The sequence below is a fragment of the Ochotona princeps genome, chromosome 2 (assembly GCF_030435755.1).
Source record: "Ochotona princeps isolate mOchPri1 chromosome 2, mOchPri1.hap1, whole genome shotgun sequence".
NCBI lineage: Eukaryota > Metazoa > Chordata > Mammalia > Lagomorpha > Ochotonidae > Ochotona > Ochotona princeps.
This window is the reverse complement of record NC_080833.1, coordinates 27,917,958-27,941,397: the sequence shown is the minus strand read 5'-3', so window position 1 is coordinate 27,941,397 and position 23,440 is coordinate 27,917,958.

Here is a 23,440-nt window from a genome sequence, read left to right as displayed (position 1 = left end):
TGCAGGTGCAGATCCCGGTTCACCTGCAGTGCTGGACTGAGATCCCACCTTCCACCAGGGCTGGAAGGCTACTTCCTTTAAGCTGGCTCTGCCCAGGCCAGCATTCTCCAGACCAGCTCTCCACAAAGGCCCAAGCCTTGTCAGATGACTTCCAGCAGCAGAGATGTTATCACTCTTAGGGTGAGGTTTCCTTTTTCCTGTACCCTAATCTTGCTCCTCCCACCATATCCAGGCAGCTTTCAGGGTTTGCCTACAAGGGTCAAGTGAAGTGATGTAGCAAGCTAATCCTCTGTGTGCAGTGTGCTGGCATCCCAGATAGGCACTGGTTCTAACTCTGGCTGCTCTACTTCTGATCCAGCTCATTGCTAATGAACCTAAGGAAGCAGCAGGATGGCCCACATCCTTGGGCCTTTGCATCCATGTGCAGATCGGGAAAAGCTCCTGGATCGCGGCTTTATACTGGCCCAGCTCTGACCATTGCAGCCATTTGAGGAGTGAACCAGTGGGTAGCAAATCTCAGTTCCTCTCACTTGCTATAACTCTTTTATGTAAAATGAAAGGCTTTCCTTCTCTCCCTGTTTTGTAAAGAAAGGTCAAGGGCTCCTGGCTGGGTTGTGCTGCTTCCTGCAGAGGTCCTGGGTCTGTTTCTCTTGGGCAGCCAGTAGCTGGTACTGTGTGGCGAGAACTCTGTGTGACATGCTCAGGAAGTGTGACTTGAGCAGGTGCCATGAGGCTGTCACCTCCCTGAATCTACATGTCATGCTCTTAATGACACAGTCTGCGAGTGAACAGAATGTCAGCGGCCACCTCACTTTGTGGGCCCGTAGGGTCCTTGTGGCCACCTACGGATGGCAGTACTTTGCCATTGCACTAGTGCCTGTCACAGGACCATCCTAGTGGTGACAATTGTCTTACCCACCAGACCCTAGGGAGGGGTCTGCTTGGTAGAGGGTCCCCTTCTCTCTCCTTTATGGCACTGACTATCTCAGCTCCAGATGGGTGCCCGGTGCAGTCCCTTTCACTGACTCAACATTCCCTCTGCACTTGTGTCCTACCTGTCCCGTCCTTTTCCCTGTGTCGCTCGGGATCCCCAGTCACGCGGCCTGCCCCTCTGTCTACCCACCTGCTGTGCAAGCTGGAGCACAGCAAGGTCTATGGCAGGGAACCTGGGCCAGTCGCTAGCCTGGCCTCCCCAGCAGTCACCCGGGCCTTGAAGATCCACCCTGTGCCATGCAGTGGGTTCCAGGAAGAAAGGCAGGGCAAAGCAGTAGGGATTGGAACACCTCATTCATTTGTTGACCCATTCATTTACTCACTCACTCGTTTGTTTGATTGATGTATTCTTGTTGCGCACCTGCCCTGGACAGGGGCTACTATAGGTTACAGAGGAACAGGAGAGAGTAAGATAGATAAGACCTGTATCTTCATGGATGAACGACACTGAACCAGGGGCAGGGATGAGATAAGAAAACCAAGCAAAACGGAGCAGAAGCCAGGGAGGGAGGACAAGGGATGAGATCACAGTGATCAAGGACTCAGACTCTGAAGCCACACATTCTGTGTGGGGGCCTCCAACTGTATGAGATCCCTGTGCAGGGCTGTCCCCCAGAGGAACTAGTCGTTGGCATCTTCCTTGAAGGGACAATGTTCTAAGATGAACAGAAGCCAATGAAGCAGGCATGAGAAGGAGGAAGCTCAACTATAAAGGCCTGACATATGTGGGAATTGGAAGGAGACCCATAGAGCTAGCAACGGCTAACAATGGCCAATGCAAGAAGAGATCTGAGCATCAGGAGGGGTTGTCAGGAGGTCCAGCTTGGAGGTTACGGTCAGAGGTTTGGATTGCAAGCGAAGGCCAGGGGGATGTCATCGAGCGTGATTGTGTCTAGCGACAGGGTTGGATCTGCTTTCTCAGGCCCAGTGGCACTGTGATGTGGCAGTGGCTCACAGGGTCAGCTAAGGACAAGAGTCCCAACCCACACCCATGCCCAGCCCTGTGCCAAGCCCATAAACCCAGCGTACATCGCTGGCCAACAAAGAGAGCAGGAGAAGCACCTCCCCTACTGTTCTAGAAGCTTCTTAACCCGCCAGGGCCTTGAAGGAAGAAGCAATGGAGCCTGGAGGGGCACTTCCGAGGGATGTTGTTTTGCATCTTAATTGCACACCAGGCAGGCCCGTGGGCAGGGCCAGCTGTGGAATAGTGACTGCTGCCAAGCTGCGGTGACTCAGGCTGCAGATCGTGAAAAATATTCATTTTTGCACTGCCTTTGGAATTCAGCATTTGCAAGGGAGTCGGTGCCACCAGTCACCAGGAAGCGGAACTAGGAACCTGTGGCCACAGCTACTTGGAGAGGCGTGGGGCAGCATTGTTCGTTGCTTCTCGCACAGGGCACGTGGCTCCTCCAGAGAGCTGCTACGCTCTTGCCATAGTTCCAGATACCTCCGGGAGGGCGCTGCTGCCTCCATCACAAATTGATTTTCCGCTTTGCAGCGCAGGGCTGTCGCCTGCTGCCTGAGTGTCACATTCCTTTTGGGTCCATTTGAGGGAGAAAAAAGAAATCGAACTCTGGGCATGCAAATGTGTGAGTGGTACATTCTGGGGCTGGGTAGGCACTGCCAGTTGACACAAACACGTGACTCGGCCATGGCAGAAAGGTTTAGATGGTGGCTGAGTGGCCCATTCCCACTGTGTACCAGCACCGTGACCCGCTCTTCATCTGAAAAATGAGACTACTGCTCTGACCACACAGGGAGGCACGAGGCTGATGAGGGTTACGTACCCCGAGTCCTTGGCGTGCAGCTTGCGAGTGTTGAGATGGTGGACACAGAGTACTGATTCTCACTGATGCTGTTGCTGCTGCTGTCCTGACTGGGAGGTGACCAGGTGTAGAGGGGCGGTGAGGAATGTGCAGCCATAGGCCAGCAGGGGCTGCTGGAGGAGAGGAGGGGGGCAGGGGACTGACTCAGATCCTGTGCTTTCATTTCTGTGATGCTGGGAGCCTGGCTGTGTTGCATTGTTTGCACAGAGAGCTAGGCCCACCCTAAGAGAGAGAGAGAAGCCACTGCAAGCTGGTCTGCGTGAGCCAAGATCTCTGGACGTAAGGACACCTGTATTCATTTGGCTCAGTGGCCCGTGACCAGGTCACGTCCATCCCGGTCACTGTGGTTAATGTTTTACATTAAGGGAATACTGATAATGATAATCCTATCGACAGTTATATAAAACATGTGTGAAATGTGACTGTATACCAGGCACTAGATTCAGAACTTTGCTAAGATTTTCATTATTGTTCCCATTCTGCAGATAAGAAAACTGAGGTTGAAGCAAATGGACAAACTCACACAGCATAAATGATGGGGCAGGGGTTGGAACCAGTCTAACTGGCTCCAAGTCCTTGGGTTCTTGGCCTCTGTGTGATGTTGCTCTGGATGAGGCTGGTGTGAGGTCTTGTGGGAAGGGCCCAGAAACCAGGTCAAGATGGTCCCGTTCTGTTCAGGCCTTCAGCAAAGGGCCTGGGGCAGGGTAGGCGTGGGCAGGCTTAGATGGCTCTGGAGGTCTCAATGGCTGCCCACGAGGGCAGTAGTCAGGTGGAGGGAGGCAGTGGGTGCCAGAGAGTGCTCAGCAGTGAGGAGGACCAGGGAAGACTTAGGAGTGAGGGTTGGGAGTGGCCGAGGGATGTGAGGGGCATTTACAGAAAACATGCCCTTAGGCTCTGCCACCACCCTTCCTGTCCCTCCTCTATCTCGTTCTTTGCCATCATTTATTATGCACCACAACTTTCTCCGGGCAGGGAGCAGGGTCAGTGTGTTGGCACAAGGTACCCTGTGAGGACTCTATGTGCCTCAACTGGCTCTTCCCAAGAAGTGACCAAAGCTTCAGAACCCAGTGAAGCCAAGTCACTGACCCTGGGAGTCGTGAGCAGGTAGATGAGGCAGTTGGTGGGGGAGACACACACCTGTGACAGGAGGGCCACCTAACTTCTGGAACACCAGTCCCCAGAGAAGGGAGTGGGTGCTTGATGGGTGAGGACCCAAGCTTTGCAGTTAAACTTATGTTCTTACTTGGGGCTTCTCTACTTTCTCATCATGTGACCCAGGCAAACTTGGTCGCTTTGCTGAGCCTTGGTTTCCTTATCTACAGAATGGGAACGATCCCTGAGTTAGCTGTCTGCTGCTGTGTAACAAATACACCCAACTGTCACAGCAGAAAGCAGTGTACACACAATCGTCTTGTGGTTTCTGTGGACCAGCATGCTGCCTGGGTCCACTGCTCCGGTCTCTCACAGGTGCTTGCAGAGGGTTCCAGGGGCTGCAGGTGCAGCTGAAGGCTCTGTTGTGGGGTATAGTGGTGGTGGGGGGAGAATCTGCTCCCCAAGCTGTGTGCAAAATGACCCTGTTAGTCGAAGGCTGTAGGGCTGGGGTGCTTGGTTCTCTGCTGCAGTTGCCAGGAAGTTAGAATCTCTTGCCAAATGGAGAGAGAGAGTGAGCGCTCTGGCCCCCAAGCACGAAGAGCAGGTCTGGTTGGGACGTCTGTTTGGTGGGAAGGCTGCACAGATGAAATGTGCCTGGCATGGAGTCTATGCTCTGTAAATGGACCCTTAGCCTTGATGGTGAGGCTGTTCTCAAAGCAGGCTGGGCTGGGGCTGATGTGACATGGGAACCAGCAATGCAGCTCCTACTGGCCCCACGCTGTGGACCACTCACAGCCCCTTCCACGCCGACTCTCCCCTGCTGTGTCTATCTGATCAAATCCTGCCTGTTTCTCCGGACTCACAGCATGCCCCTCCTCCTGTAGGAAGCCTTTCTGCAGCTGGTCGGCCTTGGGGGAACTGGGGGAACTCTGGTGACAGCGCATCTAGCATTGTCTCCTAGGCAGGCAGATCTGCTGTGTTTGAAGTTTACAGTTTCTTGGATAGAGCAATGAGAGGTTTATTTTTTTTTTTTAATCTGAAAGGAGGAATTGTGAAAGGTACATCACGACAGAATAAACACAACGGTGACTCTTGTTTCATAATTGATGTTGCTCCTTTATGCACTTTTGACAGCTCCATCGTGTAATGGACGGCTGTGAGATTTTCTCTCCCTCTGGGCGAGCAAGGGAGGAGGTCACGTGACAGTTCCCCACTCCAAGTGCTCTGCTTCTGGGCAGGATGCAGAAATGAAGCCCCAGGGTGGCTGGGTGGTGATGGATCCTGGGTCACAGAACGGTAGAGCCAAAACGTGCAGCCCATTGTGGCGTCCTGAGCCCTGCCATGCTCTTCCCATTATGTGCATTCATTCACTTGTTCACTTATGAACGTCCCTTGTACCAGGTCTTAGGAACAGGATGATAAGCAAGTTCTTGTCCCAGTCACAATGAGCTTTTTTTTTTTTTAATTAGTATAATCTTTAGTTTGACATTTAAGATTTTTAAAAATCTATTTTCATCTACTTGAAAGGAAGAATGACAAAGAGAGAGATGTCTTTCATCTGCTGATTCACTCTCCAAATGTCTGCACCACACAGGGCTGAGCCAGGCAGAAGCCAAGATTCCAGAATTCCATCTGGCTCTCCCATAAGGGCAGCAGGGGCTCAAGCACATGTGCCATCAGCTGCTGCCTCCTATGGTTCATTAGCAGGGAGCTAGATAGGAAGTGGAGCAGCCAGGACCTGAACTGGGAATCCTAGAGTATTCCCTAGAGGATGCTGGAGTTGTAGACAGCAACTGAACTTGCTGTACAATCTTGGCCCCTAGGCTTCAGCCACTTCCCCTTCTCTTCAGACTGCTACAGAATTACAACTTTGTCCATGCAGAGGCGCTCTTCCTTGGTATCCCTCCTCTCTTGCGCTGACAAGAGGGCATGAGCTAAAGCGACAGTGTATTCAAGGAGGCATTAGCCTAGTGGCCAAAGGAAAAAAATGACTGTGGAGTCCCAGCAGAGAAGGTTCAGAGCAGACACAGGAGAAGGCTGGAAGTGGTGGTCACACAGGTGCTCCAGTGGACAGTGGGGAGCAAGGTGCACTAGACCAAACTGACTTACTACTGGCATTAAAAAAATGTATTTATTTACTCAAAAGACAGAAATACACAGAGAGAGGGAAAGATTGTACATCCACTGGCTTATTTCCCAAGCAGCCACAGCAGGGGTAAGTTAGGCCAAAGCCAGGAGCCTGGAACTCAGTCCAGGCCTTCTATGTGGGTGACAGGGGCCCAATCACTTGGGGCATCTTCTGCTTTTCCAAGCCTACTAGCAGGAAACTGGACTGGAAGTGAAGCAGCCGGGACTCGAACTGGCACTTATATGGCATGCAACACTGGCTTAACCCACCGTGCCGCAGTGCTGTCCAGGCTGACTGGCTTTTTAACAGCAGTTCCTTTACTACCCTACTGCTACCCTATTCTACCTCAGACCTCACTGGTCTTCCCCACCACAGCTCTTAAGGAGTTAAACTCCAGCCCTGCCTTCCTGCCTAGTGAGTCAGGTGATGGGATTGCAGTTAATAGTAATTTGAACAAGTTTGGTCAACTAGAAATGCATAAGGCGATTGAAACATGAAAACGGTCTCAGAATTTCTACAATTGCTGTATTGTAGTCCAGCAAGTGGTTCGCTCCATTGTAGGACAGATGGCTGAAATAATTGGCAACCAATCTCACATTTGTTTACTGAACCTTTGCAAAGAGGAGCAGGAAACAGCTAGTGATGGCATCAGGAGAGCCTGCCTGTACTTCGGCCCAGAGCTATCCCCCAGCCTGGTGAGAATTTCTGCTCAGTAGGACCCTGCAGGCGCCTTCCGAGGCACTGGGCATGCCATGGTGGGCTACAGAGAGTGTCCTGCCTGCCTGTGGGACAGAAGGACTGTAATAAACAAAAGGCTTTTGAGTAATCAAGGTGGGGGTGAGAAGTGATATGAAGGAAGGAGGCAGGGTGATGACCTGTGGGATGAAGTAGGTGAGGTGACCTACCCATGGGTGACATAGTTCTGGGGGTGCTACGCTGAGACGTCCTGTTTTCTGTTAGTTGTGTCTTTGGAAAAGGGACTGACTTCTCTGAGCTTCAGTTGCCTCATCTATGAAATGGGAAGATAAGTACCAGTTTCAATCATTTGAGACAAAATGTACCAAAGCTAATTGTTGCCTATAAAACATTTTAAATATGGAAGTGGTTAAGATCACAATTATGGAACCAGGTGATCCATCCACCCAACCATCCATCACCCTTTAACATGAGTAGAAGCTGTAAAAGCATATTTGGGGAAGGAAAGAAAAAACAAATATCTATCTACCTATCTATCTATCCATCCATCCATCCACCTGTCCTTCTATCTCTTCATCTACCCAGCATCCATCCATCCATCCATCTGCCCATCCATCTACCCATTCACTCATTGATCCATCCATCCCATTTGTTTTTTCTTTCCTTCCCCAAATATGCTTCTACAGTTTCTATGCATGTTAAAGGGTATCCCATTGCTGATTTGCTATTCTGATCCAAGTATGCAAAGAAGTGGTCTCGCGCAGAATGGACTAGAATATTTAAACAAAACTTTCCCAAAGGCTTTGAGAAAGACAATGGGAAGCAAACATAGTCTAACTTGTAGGTTTTGTATAGGAGAATTTATTCCTATGTAATGAGCACCACAGAGGCTGTCACTCAGGACTGGCTTCCAGTGGTGTTCAGGGACACTTCTTCCTATTTCCCCCAAATTCTGTTCCCCATTCCCAGAGGAAGGGGACTTCTGGCTCTGATTCTGATTTTTCCAGGACAGACATTGAGTCCTAACCTGTGTCCAGGACCCTGGCTTTTCTGCCTAGCTCCTTCCAAATTCCTGTTTGCTTAGGGACAGGACGGTGCTGCTTCCCGGGCACCTGGCAATTGTCCGGGGCTCACACTGACTCACCAGGACTGCTTTCGCCTATAGCACACTCTGGCTGTCCTATCCAGCTCTGGGCATTGCTTCTGCATGAGACACTGAGCCTAGTCCATCCCACATCTACCCTGGTCCTCTAGGACACCAGAGGGTGTTGGAGTCTGACCCGGCTCAGTGCATCCAATCCCAGTCCACACTTGTGCCAAGGGAGGCTACAACCGTTTCCTGATCAGAACGCAGCCCCCATTCCAGGCCACATGCCCCTTGGTGGGAACCTCAACCCAGCTAGGGTTGTCCGCTTAGCTCCCCAACCAGGCCTGTTCCCAACCACAGATCACGCGCATGCCAGTGGTTGCTCTGACTCAGCTTGGCTCAGCCCATCACTTGTCCCGACCTCTGCCTTAGACACTGTGGCTTAGTGTTCCTGGCTCATGCAGACCAGTAGGTGCAAGAGCCTAGCTCGGCATGACCTGTGCTCCATCCTGGGCTCTAGTTTCGTTTGTGGGCTAAGGTTTGCTCAGTCCTGCCCAGTCCACCCTGTTCCAATTACCAATTGACACATTACCCAGTTGTTGGAGCGACTTTGTCCAGCTTGTCCGACCCCCAGGTCTGGACCACATGTTCATCAGCGGGAGTTATGACTCGCCAAGGGAATTTCCCAAGTTCCTCCACTTAATCCATTCCCAGACCCAGTTCTCATACATGCCATTGGGTTTAGGCCAGGTTCCGGAGAAGTCTGGCCTTCCATTTGGCCTTGTATGAGCTGGTGAATGTTGCAGCCTGGCCCACCCCACACCCTCCTGAGCCATGTATGAGCCATATGTGGGTATGGATGAGCCATGGCTGGGCTGAAATATCCAACAGCAAGGACCAGTTTGGGTTGAAGGCCAGTCAGGAATAGCCACTGTTCCTGCTAGGACAGGAGGTGAACTGAGTAGGGCTGGCTCATGGACCTCCTGGTATGCATAAAATCTGGCATTGGGAGAGGTTCTGATGGAGGATCCTGGGCAACTCCTCTGGCAGGACACAGACCTGGCAGGTAAGTGCAAGAAGCATGATAGAAAACAGTCCAGAATAGGCCATGGAAAATTACCCACTGGCATACATTTGGCATGGGTCAGGGGCAGACCAAATCCAAGCACCATAACAGTGTGGGTCGAGCCGGGTTCGGTCGCAACAAAAACTAGTGCACAATACAGAATGTCAAGGTGAGGTTGCCTGTACCGGATGTGACCGCAGCACCCATCCAGCACGCGTGAGAACCAGGAAGGGAGGGGGCAGAGCCAGCAGGGGGAATAAAGGGGAGTTCCCATGCTGGACAGCTACTGCCATTGGAGAGCGTGAGCTGGGTTGGGGGCAGACCAGACTGGGCAGGGCTACAACACCTGTGTGCCTCATGCGGACCAGATCAGGAAAAAGCCAGGCTGGGCTGATTATTCCTAGTGGTGCAAGCAAAATTAGAGTGGGTGAGGGTTGTTTGGGCTTATTCGCAGCATCAGCTGGCAGAAGCTGGCACTGGGGTCTAATTCCATCAAGTCAAACCACAGAACTACCTGGAGAGTGCATAATCTGGGAGTGGGGGTGGCCTGGGAGGGAAATAATGGGCTCCTTTCTCTTGGGTTACCACTTTCACGGGAGAGCACGAAAACTAGGACAGGGGCTGGGGTGGCTAGACAGATACCCAATAACATCTGTGTGGGCTGCATAGTGGAGCTGGTTAGATGGAACAAAGGTTTAATACCCATTGACATGTACGAGAGCCGAATGGGGTGTGGGACAGACTGGACTACTGCTACACATACTGGCAAACCACGGTAGGGGGTGGGCCTGGTGGGGGTTATTGTGGGTAGCTCCAACTAGGCTGCAGCTCCCCCTGGTTTATGTGAGGGCCGAGTATGTGCTGGGCAGAACCAGGCTGGACTGCAACACCCATTGGTTCCAGTGGAAGTAGGGGCTTAAAACAGAACCAACCCAGCAATTGCAACCACCAGCTGATCAGGGCGATGGACTGTGCTGGGCCCTGTGCTTGCTAGTACACACAAGAATGTGGTCTGAGAACACCTCAGACTAAGTTTCTTTGGAGATCTCCCCAATCGAAGTGCTGGACTCAGAACCTTAACCAAGAAAAGACAGAAGACAGAACAGGTCAATCAACCATCTCAGCTATATGTTGGCAATACGGGGCAAACGGAGACTCTATGATGGACTATGTCAATCAGTGGATTCTTCAATGACCTCATTGTGTTTGGAGTGGCAAGATTGGCAGCGATTCACAATTAGTGAACTATCAAAACCACTTGAACAAGTATCTCGGAGCATGCCCTACATCTAGGACCTGGGGAGGATGGGAAATTGGGTGGACCTTCTCCCTTAATAACCCCCTTTAAACATGAAGGAAATAATATGGGAATAATAGTCTTAACTACTTTCCTATAGCCCTTGAACCTTTTTACCCTAATTAACTATGTAAAGATTATAAAAAAATAATTAAAAAATAAATTAATTAAAAAAGACTATCATATCCTTTGCTCATAAGATCATATCCTTATTAATATCACCATGAACCAAATCATCTCTTTCTGTCTACATCCTGTTCCATGACTTATTTAAAGTCAAATGACATCTTCTCTTCAATGGCTATTACCACAATTTTCTTCCCTGGTCCCACCATCAAAAACAAACCATTTTCAAATAGGATGAAAAATGAATTTCATAACCACATTCACTCAATTCTAAGCAAACCTTTCAGGGTATGAGACAGCTTTCTGCAGGGAGCAGAGAGGTCACTGGGCTTCTTCAGTTGCAACAGGTCTATCCTAAGGTTGGTCCCATCCTTTGGCCCTGATCTGGGAAGCATAGAACAGGTATCCAGCTCTCATGCATCTGATACCTGCACTTCTTAAACTTAAATAACAGATTCCATTAAAAAAGCATTAGCATGGCACTCCCGTAATTAATCTTCTCCGGAGAACTAATAGTTCAGAAAGCACGCAGTGGAGCAAGGGCATCATACATCACTAAACTCATTTATCGTAATTGATTTATCTAAGAATCGCTGGGACTGCCAGCCTCATGCCTGCTGACCCACAGTGGGGCCCCGTGAATGCCTTAGAGTTGGGAGAGAGGGACAGGGTGGGTGGATGCAGCCAGAGCCGGCAGCAGCTGGCTTCGTCCTCATCACAAGGCAGCAAACAGCGTAATGGGTGCACCACCGAGGCGGGCCAGCCCAGGAAGCTTTTAGAGGCTCTCAGCAGCCCTTGTAGTGCACCCAGATTACATGCGGAGCTATTTCACATCATTAAACCCCCCTATTTTGATCCTGGGTGCTGGGCATTCTCTCTCTGCATCATGCTGGGCTTCAAAGTAACTACTTTGCCAAAGCAGCTGTAGCTGTAGTGGCAAGCTGACCTCAGAGCACCGAACTGTATTTGCTGGCTGTTGTTTGCTTGCTGGTCTCCCAGCCCTGGACCAGAATGGAAGGGAGGGCTGCTGTGCAGCAGACCTGCCTCTGCTCAGCTTGCCTGTCTCATCTGCAGCTCCCACTGGGGCAAGAATTTGGGGAGGGGGGTCTCGCTGGGTTCCCAGATCTACTGGAGGCCACTGTGGTGAAGATCTATCTGCCTGACCTTCCCTCCAGCCCCAAACCCGTCCTGCCACAGCCTGCTCTACAGCAGTTGGACACTGGGAGTGCCCTCGCATAGGATAAGCCTGGATTGTGCTAGATCTTTCACCAGCTTTCCTTTAGAAGTAGGAATAAAAGCCCCGATAAGGCAGAGTAGGGCCTAAGGGGACAGCCTGCTGTGCAAGGCAACAACCTTTTTGGTTCACTGGATTCTTTCTGCTCTGAGCTCTGTGCCCACGCTGATCACACCTGGGTTCATCTTGTAGCCTCCTCTCTGGGGTCTTTCCGGATGTGCCACTCCCTTTGAATCCACTGCTGGCTGAGTTGGGGTCTGTGCCCTGCCTCCTCTCCTTCCACGCTCTAGCCCAGCTCCAGCCTGTGTCCTTCCCAGCTCTTGCCTAGACCAGCCTCCAGGAAAGCACAAGCTGAGTGGACTCCTGGACAATGATGCCTGCTGCCAGCTCCTGTCCTACTGCCTCGGTTTATGGGCTGCCTCCTGCCCCGGACTCCTTGTTGTGTCCCCCAGATGTTAGCTGGAGGCAAAGTCCTGCCCTGCACAGCAGCCCATCTGTCTGGATGGTTCATGTAGCCATCCCTGCCAGCTTTTGCCAGCTTTGTCTTCTCCTCGGGGTTGAAGCCGCATCTCTATAGACCTTGCCCACCCTGACAGACCACATGGAGAGAGAATGCTGCCAACCTCCACTCCAGGTGCCCTTTCTGTGTGCTGCCTGCTTGGTCTGACACATCCTTGGAGCCTAGACCGAAATCACCTGCCTGGAACCTGAAAATGCCGGCTCCTGTGTCCTCCACTCCGCCCCCACCCGCCCACCGCCGGAGCCCGCAGAGTGGCAGGCAGGCTGTAGAGCAAGAGCCATCTGCACACTCAGTGGGTCACGCCTATGACCATGGGCAATTCCTTTCCTTTCTTTCAGTTTCCATTTCTACATTTGTGAGATGAGAGGGTTGGAAATAATGTCCCCCAGGGTCTCTCGAAAATAAAATGGAAAACTGGAGACCCCAAGGACAAAGAGGGATTAGTGTGGTGGTCAAGTCAAGTAGTGTCCACTCTCCCCTCTGCCTGCGGCCTCCATGTTAACACAGGACTCAGCAGGGATTTACGCAAGAGGCTCTGCGCCAGCGCCTTGGGCTCTCACCTTTTGAAAACGGTGCAATTTAATGGTAATGCAATTACAGATGTGCTGAGATTGAAACAGCCCGTCTTATCTCAAACTCATCTTCCCTACCAAGTCTCAGAGCAGGTGCTGGTCCCTAATAGCTGCTGAGATGAATTCCCCAGGCAGCTGGGGGCTCCCCCAGGGGAGGGTGGTGTGCAGAGGGGAGGGGAGAGGGAGGGGCAGGAGGGAGAGAAGCAGAGAGAGCTGGGTGGAGAAAAATGGCATCCAGAAAAGGAGGGCTGGAGGGAGGCGTGGTGAGGGAGTAGAGGGGAGGGAGGGAGAGACAGAGCAAGGGGAGGAGGAGGGAGCTGGTGAGAGTGAGGAGGAGGGAACTGAGGGGAGGCAGAAAATAGAGGAAAAGGGAGAAGAGATGAAATGCAAGAACTAGAGAGATCATGAAGAAGATAGATGGAGGAGGGGGCGCAGAAAGGGGGCAAAGAGACACAGCAGGTGGGGGTGAGGTGGGTGAGGGGCAGAGAAAGAGAGGAGGGTACCAAGGAGGGAGAGGTGAGGGGGAGGATCCAGAGGCAGGAGGGGGAGGAGCCAGGGCTGAAGGAGGGGGTGTAGGGAAGCCTCTGGGCCTCTCTGACCATGAACCTCTCAGAGCCTCCAGAGGCTGAGGGCACCCTAAGGCAGAGCGCAAACACAAAGGCAGGGCAGGAGAGCGATGCCTGCTGTGAGTGGAGGGAAGGTACCCCACAGGATGGAGGCAGATAGGGAGACCCATGCGAAATAAGGAGCTTGCACAACTGAATCCAGAGGCCAGGAGAGGGTTGGGAGCTCAGGTGGAAGGGAGATGCCTGTGTACAGTGTGGACATCATCTGGGAGTGTTGGGTCCAGCGGACAGCGCCACACCCGGGACGTCTGGGTCCCCCTCCCATCTGCTCCCAAAATGGCTCTTCCGGGTGCTTAGAATGCAGGCTTGCGGTCCGCGGTCTAGATCAATTACTTTTCAGAACATGATCTTGATCCTGATGTGGCTGCCCTGGATCATTGAGTGGCAAGGGCTCCCAGAGAAAATAGCATTTTTTATCACCCTGACAAAATGCTCCCGCGCGGTGAAGACGCAGCCTCCCAGCGCGCGCACGAGACATAACTAACCCGAAGCATAATCTGCTAAATTGAAAGCCATAATGTTTGCTGTTGGAGCTAAATATTAACAGGGCGTTGTCTCCCAATGACCCTCGGGAGGCAGCGGGCTTAGCAGGAGGCTGGCGTCCGAGTCAAGCAACTTGATTAAATTCCTTTCTGCCATCAGAATTAAGAAATTTGAATAGTTTTATGAGAGTCACGCCACAGAGGACAGGAAAATGAAATGTTTGGGAAAGGGGGTGGGCAGGTTGCCTGCCAGGCCTTCACGTGGTCCTAGGGGGAGCTGCATCTCCCTTCCTGGAGGGGTGGACCGAGGGCTGTGGAAGGCTCTGACCTCCCTCCCAGTCCCACTGCGGTGCAGCCTCCTCCTTGCCCACCCAGACGGCCCTGTGAAGAGTAGGGAGCCCCTGGAGAGGCCTCTCCACCACTCACGCAGAAGGTGAGGTCCTGTCTTACTAGACAGGACCTGCTGGAATACTGGGACTTGTTGGGGCCTTGGAGCGGGACAGCTGGGGTTCAAATCCTCGCTTTGCTTTGCTCTTACCAGCTGTGTGATTACAACCAGGGTACTTTGTCTGTCTGTACTGCAATGTCTGTAGCTGTGAAGTGAATTTGTTCTGGGGGGTCTACAGTGGTGAAGATTTAAAGAGCCTTATGGTGTTTAGAATAGGGCTTAGCAAATAGTTAGAGCTAGTTGCGTACTGCTATTGTTAGTTAACCAAAATGCTATTTATTGTTAGTTAACCATCAAAATGCTATTTATTTACGTATTCAAAGGCAGAGAAAGTCACTGGTTTACCCTCCAAATGATTCCAATAGCCAGGGCTGGGCCCCTCTGAAGCCAGGAGCCTGAAAATCCACCCAAGTCTCTCACGTGAGTGACAAGGGTCCAAGCACTTGGGTCATCTGCTGCTGCTTTCCCAGACACATTAGTAGGGATCTGGGTCAGAAACAGAGCAGTTGGGACTTGAACTGGCACTCATATGAGATGCCTGTTTCACAAACTGCAGCTTAACCCACTGTGCCACAGTGCCTCCCCACTCCCAAATTGCTTTTTCTATGTAAAATAAAAATATAAATAACCAAACAGGACATTTATCTGGGGTAGGCTTTAGTGGCTGCTCTTTCCTGCCCTATGGTCCTACCCCATCTCAGGAGCATTCTAAAGCTTCCACAACTGGCAAGCGCTACTTTAACAACATGATATTGCATTCAGAATAAAATCATGTTTTTGTAGAAAAGCTCCAGTCCATCTCAGGTTCTGGAAGTTTCCTTTCTTGAATGTGTTCTGGAAAAAGAAGGCCAGAAAGTTTCTGATGTGTCACCTTTTCACGCCTCAGGCATGGGGGCCCTCCTGCAGCTCCATGTGCTCAGTAATTCCAAGGGACAGTGCATGCTGGGCCAAGGCTTTCATATCATCACCGAATACCTGAGGGTTGGGGGCGGGTGAGTGATTTGTTGACAAAAAAGATTATACAGTCAGAAGGGTAGAACAAGCTTCCTCAAACCTGCTTCCTCCCAGTGGAGCTGGAGGATGCGGGGGAGTTTGCGTCAGATGGCTCCTGACTGACCAGAGCCTCTCTTCTGTCTTGCTCACCATCCTCATCAAGGTCCCCGTGTCGGTGTCTCTTCCCTCCGCCGTCTGTACCGTGGTGAAAAGCTGACGTCAAGACAGCAGCTACATGCCTGTCCAGAGGTTTCACTCTGAAACCTGCTCCTGAGAGGAGCCGTGTCTACGCAAGTGGCCCTCACGTCTGGAAGATCCTCTCTTGGGAGGAAAAAAAAAAACCGTTCTGGCAGAAATGGCGTAGGTAGGAACAGAAGGTGAGGGCGTGGTCTGCTGGGGAGGGGGACGACTTTGGAGCAGCTGCCTGAGCTGTCACTTACATTGGGAAAAAGTCGTTGCGCGGGCAATGCATAATAGTCTATGTTTTTCCACTTTATATGGAGTCCATTTGAAGCCCCAGAGAGAAGCCGGTGGAGAGCGTTCTGTTTTGATCATTAAAGAATCAGGCAGACCTGGTTTGGAGACTGTCTCTAGTGGCTCTTACAGGATTGGGATGGCTGGGAAGGACTTGTGCCCCCGTGCAACCTTGCAGGGCTGGTGGAGGAGGTGAGGGGAGTGGACACTGAGTTCCCCATGGGAACTGAGCCCCGGAGAGCCTGATTTTGGGATGCTGTCTAAGGGCAGTTGGTTACTCAGATGTGGGAGGAGGTGGAAACAGTAGCATCATTTCTGTTTCCATCTTGAGGCGCTAGCATTGTGGCTGGAGTCCCAGCTGCCCTGCTTCTGGTCCAGTCTCACGAGAATGTGCAGATGATGGCCCAAGTGCGTGGGTCCCTGTCACCCACGTGGGAGGCCCAGAAGGAGTTCCTGACTCCTGGCTTCAGCCTGGCCCAGCTCTGGTTTCCGCAGCCATTTGGGAGAGTGACAGTGGATGAAAGATCTCCTTTCTCTTCCCCATCTCTCCCCCTTTTGACTCTCTCCCTTTCAAATAAATAAAAATAAGTATTTTTTAAAGGAACATCTCTCCTGTCTTTATGTAATACTTGTTACAACTGTGTGAGGTGTATATGATTAGCTCTGTTTCCCAGGGCAGATGGGCACAAAAGAACGATTGTATCTGTTGGATGGTGGTAAAGCAGCCATTGTTCCTGCTTTTGGAGTGTGTGCCTTGTACCCTCAGTATCTCTGACAGAGGGCCCACCACAGGCCAGTGCTCTCTGCTGTACGGGGGTGCTGGCACTGGCAGGGCTGCAAGTGGGGAGCCCCTTCTATTAGCCCTGTGACATCTAGTGGTCACCCCCAGTGTGGGGGCATCAGTGTTGTTTGAGGGAGAGAACACTGCTCCTTCTGACGCACTAAAGGAAAAGCCGTCTTGTTGTGCTCCTCTTTCTGTGCAGAGCTGACCTTGAGGCCAGCAGAGCCACAAGCTGGGAGGCGCCTGGGTCTCCAACCACAGGTGGAGGTCAGCAGAGCAAGCCTCAGAAATCCTGGCCAATTTCAGCCACGCAGCAGCAATCTCATCCAGCTGCTGTGTGAATAACTGCACCTTTAATATGATGGCCTGCTGTAGCACTGGGACTTCGTGGCTTGCTTTTTTAAAAGACTTACTTATTTTTTTTTTGAAAGATGGAATGCAGAGAAGGAGATTCACACACACACATACACACACACACACATAAAGGGAAGCTTCCATCTGTGCTTCACTCCATACTCACCAAATGGCCACGACAGCTAGAGCTGAGCCAATGCAAAGCCAGGACCCAGCAGCTACTTCCAGGTCTCTCTTGGCTGAAGGGGCCCAATGACTTGGACTTTCCTCTGCTGCTTTTGCAAGCGTATCAGTAGGGAGCTGGATGGGAAGTAGAGCAGCCAAGGATTTGAACTGTTGTGCATATGGGATGTTGGTGTTGTAGGCACAGGCTTTACTATGCCCATTAGGGCTCATGTTGGCAGTTGCTGTTTAATCTTCACAAGAATGTTTAGGAGACAACTATCAGGAACCCATCCTAATGATGAAGTTTAAAGTCGGAGCTGGGTGATTTGCCTCAGGCTGTACAAGCAGTAAGTGAAATGCCAGGGGTTCAAAACCAGACCCCTCCAACACAGACTTTCAGCATCTTGTCACTCACTAGGACTGGGTTCAACTGGGTTTGTGTGTCTTCTGCTACTATAACAACACACAGGAAGCTGTGCCATTTTATAAAGAAAAAGTGGCTTATTCGGCACCCAGTTTATAGGCTTAAGGGCAGGGTGCTGTTTGGCATTGGCTTGGCACTGTTGAGGACTTTAGGGCAGGTGCATCCAAGGACAGCAGAAAAGATGTCAATTGGAAAGACAGGAAGCCAGAGAGCGAGTGAGCTAGTGGGGTCCCATGGGAAATTGCTGGGTCCCCTGTGAGGGCAGCCCCATCTTGCCAGGCCCCACCTCCTAAACAGAACCATAGCCTCGTCCCAACGCCACAGTGAGCATCACCTGCCAATTGTGCCGAACCATCTTCAGAACAGGGCAGCGGCAGGCAAGGCGTGCTGTCTTTGGTCCGGTCTTGAGCATGAATGTCAGAACAACTTTAGAACTAGAAAGTCAAAAAGAGAAACCTACAGAGGCCTCATGCTGGGCTTAGATCCAGAAACAAGGAAGGCAAGGGCGTGAATGACACCTGTGGACCTGCAGCTGGAGAGCTGCGAGCAGGCTGCAGGGAGGGCTGGGTGCCAAGAGCCTGTAGTTGATTTTCCCCCCTCTGGAGCCCTCCCTAACCACCGCTGTCATGGTGTAATGGGAGTGGCAGCAGATGCAGTGGGAGTTGGTGCCTTCATGGCACTTTGTAGGAGCACTTTTCTGAGTGATCCTTGTGTATAATTTTAAGCCTTGTTAGCCCTATGAGCTAGGTCCTGCTATGATGCCTACTTTAGAGGTGAGAAAGGAAACACAGAAGGAATAGCAACTTGTCAAAGTCAAGATTCTGAAGAGGAGAGCTGGGATTTGAACCCTGGACTCTTTCCCTACAATGTACACTCTCTTCCCCCCAGGAAGGACAGGGCTGATGAACAGAACATGACCTTAGCCATTTCTGTCTGTATGTGGGAATCTGGGTCCCAGGGCAAGCAGAGCCACCTCGTAGTCTGGGGAGAAGACTCCAAGCCTGGATTTAGGCAAAACCAAACATCATGGCTGTCCACATCTGCTGTGGAGCCTTTCAGGCTCTGGTAATGAACTCTACGGTTCTGACCTGGACAGGAGAAAAGAGAGGGAAGAGGTCTGTGATGAGCATTTGCTAGGAAAGAAGGTTCAAGAAGTATGAGACGGATGAGAGGCAAAGGCACATACCTCTTCTGGCTTCAGAGAACAGAACCACAGAACTGAACAAGCCCAGGCCTTGGGCTAGTGTGAGTGCCTAAACAGAGCCAACATGCAGAGATGACAGAGCTAAGGACTGAAGGGGGCTGGGCATAGCTGTAGGTGGAGCCTCTCCTGGCAAGCAGCTCCAGTCCTTGCTGCCCAAGTCTGATACTTAGGGCATTCCTTAGCAACAACACAATTTCCTGGGGCCTGAGGCATACAAGATCAAGATCAAGGCACTAGAGGGTCCCTCTTCCTGCTGTGTCTCACAGGGCCCAAGGGGAAGAGAAGCCCAAAGCTTGACACAAAGCTTGACTGGATCACACCAGCTCCCACTGCCTCCCAACAGCATCCCTGAGGGTCCACACTGGAGTTTCCACATTGGAGTCTTGTCCCATTCCATCCACAGCAGCCAGCTGGAGCTAGTTCTTGCCATGTAACCCAACCATTCTTGGCTGTGCTCAGCTGAGTCACTTCTGTGCCGCCAGTGCCTCAATGCACGGCGCTGTGCTGACACACAAGTGGCAGTTGGTTATGGGGACGACAGAAGTATGTGTCTCACCTTCTGGCAAGCCAGCATGCTTGCTTATGTGGTCCTGGCAGAATCCAATAGCAGGGTGGGTGACGCTGGAGGGGCAAGTGCTCCTGATGTTTCTGCTTGTGACCTGTCTCTTCCTTCTCTTCCTCTGGTCCTTTGGAGAAAGCAAGTCGCACAGCCAGCCCCAAGGACAGCTTGTGGGAGGCGCTTGAGGACATGGGTACAGTAGGCATGAACAAATTGGGCTGTCAATTTTCTGTTTTTTTTTTTTTTTTTTTAAAAAGCATTGATTTATTTATTTCAAAAAGGGAGAGAGAGGAGAGAGAACTTCCAGCCACTAGTTCACCCCCCAGATAGTTGCAAGAACTACCATTGGTGTAGCCCAAAGCCAGGAACTTCATCTGGTCTCCTGACCAGTTGGGCTATCACCCTTGGCTTTCTCAGGTGCATTAGCAGAGAGCTGAATTGGAAATGGAACAGCCGAAACTCAGACAGGTGCTGCAATCATGGGATACTGCCGTTGTAAGTGACAGCTTTGGTCACTAGCCGCAATGCTGCTCTTGGCTGTTATTTTGGAGGGGGTTGTGGAGGAGGTGCTATTCCACTCCTTGTGTCAGTGTCTACTCCGAAGAGCTGCATAATCAGGGGATCGGGGTTGGACTCCCATCTCCTTTCTCAATATCCTGGGACAAAGAACCTCTGCCTGTGTGTTGGGGAACATGGTGGCACCAACGATGCTATGAGCTGGTGTTTGCCAAAGTCCATGGTGGGCACAAACGTGGGTTGTCACTCCCCGTCCCCACCAGGAATGCAGGCAGGCCTCATTCATTCCTCTCCTGGGAATTACCCACTTTGGGGCAAAACTTCACCCTCCAGGATGATTCAACCCCACTCCCGGCCCACCTCTGCAGTGGCCGTGCCCAACACCCTTGTGTTCGGGGAATGTAAAAATCACTTTAATATTGGCTGGAGACAAGCATAATTAGGAAGGTAAATCTGCCGTAAAAAAATTATATTATGCAAATGTGATTAGCAGTGACTTTGGGATTCTTTGTTTTCAGGGAATTTTTATTCCCTGGGAGTGTGGAGAGTTGGCTGCTCTAAGTGTGTGTGTGTGTGTGTGCTCATATGCTGGGTGCCTCTTAGCAGGAGCTCAGGAAATGCGACTACTGCAGGTGGAGGTAGTGAGTGGGGGCCATGGGAAGAAACCCCTCCCTCAGTCCCCCAGGACTGTGTGTGGGACCCCTGGAGTCCAGCCAGTCTCTGTGGTTGAGGCCCAGAGAGCAGTCCCTTGACTGAGTTAAGGCTCCCCAGGAGGGGAGGAGGAAATGGGTGGGACTGAACTTGCAGGAGAATGGGCTGGAGACCTGGTCCCAGGGACAGAGGGCTCCTGCCACTGGCTCCCCTGCTGGGGGCGCTGCTGGGATCACCACTGCTTTGGGGTGAGACCTTGCTGGGCTTGGGAGGCAGTGGGGGCCTTGTTCTGCTGTGTGTGGCAGGGTGTCCCTGCCTGGTATGGAAACACAAACTGTTCACTGTGAAATGCAGGACCCCACCCCTGGGCACTGTGGGATGTGTTGGCTCTTACAGTGACTCTTGAAATGGGCACAATGGCAATAATAATAATAGTAATAATAATAATAAATAAGAGTTACTTCCTTCCTGAGTGCTTATTAAGTCCCAGATGCTGTTATGCTTCACGTAATTACCTCATTTAACTTCCCTGACAGTTACGTAAGGTGGGCTCTGCGATCATCCTCACTTCTAGAGCAGGAAACCAAGGTACAGAGTTATCTTGTCAAGGTCACCTCTGTCAGTAGGGGAACCAGGATTGGAACCCAGGCCTAGGTTGACTCTGCGGTCAATGCTAACCTGTGGGCACGGGCTTGTCTCATCCTTCCCCACAGGGTACAGCGTGAACAAGTTGGCTGGAACTCTTCTTGCCACCTTTGCACAGCCCTGGCCTTGCTCAGCTTATCCCAGTGAGCTGCCAGGTGCCCAGGCTCCTTCAGAAGTTTCTGGAAGCTAGCACTTTTTGCTTCATACTTGATGAATGTCCTGTCTCTGCTGTTGGGACTCCCATGAACTGACCACAGCCTGCCTGTCACGGTGGCTCAGGGTTTTGGGGAAGCTGGTGACATTTGGGGATGGTCACAGCTTCAATCTGGCTCCTCTCTGGGTTTCTGAGAATGCAAGATCTGCTTGTGTGCCCCCATCTCTTTCCTGTCCTGTGGGAAGCCTGGGTCCTCCAGTATGGCTCCTTTGTCAACTTCTACAACAACCACAGAATCTTTGGGATGTTTTCCCAAGACCCCTTTCCATCCTACTTTTGTGGCCCAGAGCAGACAGGAACTGGAGGTTAGGGGGTGGAAATGGGACTCCTGTATGCAGAGATGGGGAGTAGGGTGTACAGTCTAGGACTGTGGGAAGTCTCCTTTATCAGTCCCCAGGACAGTGCTATGGGGTGAGGAGCGACTAGGATGCTGAGCCAGTCCCTGTGGTGAGCAGCCCCTTGATGCAGGCTAAGGCTCCCCAGGAGAGGAGGGGTTCTTGTCACCCAGTCCCCCCCACCTCCTAGGGCCAGGGCAGAAAGTTGGGGAGTACGATGATGCCCCTGTCCACTCAGGGTCCTCCCCAGTCCCTCATCTCCATGACAACCAAAGCATCCTCTTTCTCCCAGGAATATCTCTCAACTCCTCCAGTCACATATGGCCCATGCTGGCCTGTTCCTGCTGATAGTTCTGGTCTTTCTCAGTGCTTTCTATTCAGAGAGGGCCACACAGTCCTCCCTGCCCCTCATAGGACCACCGACTGTGCTCCACATCACGTCACTGCCAGATCTCCCCCATGCCTGCAATGTCCTTGGCCCCGCTCTGTTGCCACCACCTTGGTTCAGCTCACCACGGATTCCTGCCATGTTGCAAAGAATCCTGGGCTCTTGGGACCCTTAATCAGGCTCACGACTTTGCTGGTACTATGATTATCCTCCACCCCAAATTGGTGCTTGGCTCTCCTCTGCCTGCAAGGGACATCAGAGTCCTTGGGAGCGTCCAATGCCTGTTACCATCTGACCTTCCCTTCTCCAGCCTGTTTGCCCCAATGCTCCTCACGGCACAGCTTCAACGATCAGCCCTTCTGCACGCTGGGGCTTCCCTGGTGATGGAAGCTGCATCCCTGCTCCTTCTGCCATCCCCTGATGGCCCCCAGGGCAGGACTGTCCCCTCCCCTGCTCCCCCAGCACCTGGTCAGTTACCCTGCTCTGGCCCTGGTTGTGTGGCTCTCGTGGATTTCCATGGCTGCCTTCTAACAGGCTGGTGGACCCTCAGTCCCTCCAGGACCAGGGCCACCAGCTTGTTCACTGCTGAATCCCATTCCAGCAGAGAGCCTGGCACATAGTAGGTATTCAATTAATGCTGCTGAATCAAATTCTCTCATAACACAGGGAATTTATTAGATTTGAAATCCAGAGAATTGATCCCCCACCTTTTTTTTTTCTCTCTCTTAAGGTTGTGTGATGAGATAACCCACCCTTCCCCCCAGTCCTGCCCTTTTGGCTGCTCTTCTGGGAGAAAACAACATTCCCATTCCTGGATGGAACTGAACTTGAGGCAGTCCTGGGAGGGGCGGGGTGAAGGATGGGTCAGGAGGGTGGCAGCTAGGGCCCTGCTCTGGGATGTGGGGGGCTGGCTGGAAGAGCAGGTGGTAGGGGACTCCTGTGTTAACTTTCCGGAATGGAGCCAGAGGCTAAAAGTAGCCTGCCTGCCTGCCTTCCTCCTGGCTGACAAATTGGAGGAATAAATTACCCAGGCACTAAAAGTTGCATTAGGCAAATAAACATTTCGACAAGAATTATATGTGACATTCAAGAGAAAGCAAATAAACCCTAAGTTATGGGGACCTGCCAATGCTCCAGGAAAATTAAGTAACTCAAAATTGGTCCTTGTGTCTGCCACAGGCTCTGCAGCCCTCCTGGCTCCTGGACTCCTCCCTCCTGGGGCCAGGGATTGAGACGGCTCCAGAGAGGTCCCAGTCACTCCCTCTCTCGTCTGAGAGAAACTCCCGTTCCCTCGGGAAACGTTCCCAGGCCTTGCAGCAATTCAGACATCCTTTCTGGCCATGGGTTTCCCTAGGATACTGTAAAGCCACACCCTGGTCCAGTGTGGGGACTCCTCTTGGGTGTAAGGGATGATATTAATTGGAGATTGATCAGAGTGTAAAATTTCCTTCCTGTAGAAGGTGTCTGCTGAGGCTGGCCTTGTAGTGTAGTGGTTGGAATCCCAGGTGGGCACCAGTTCGAGTTCCAGCTGCTCCACTTCTGAT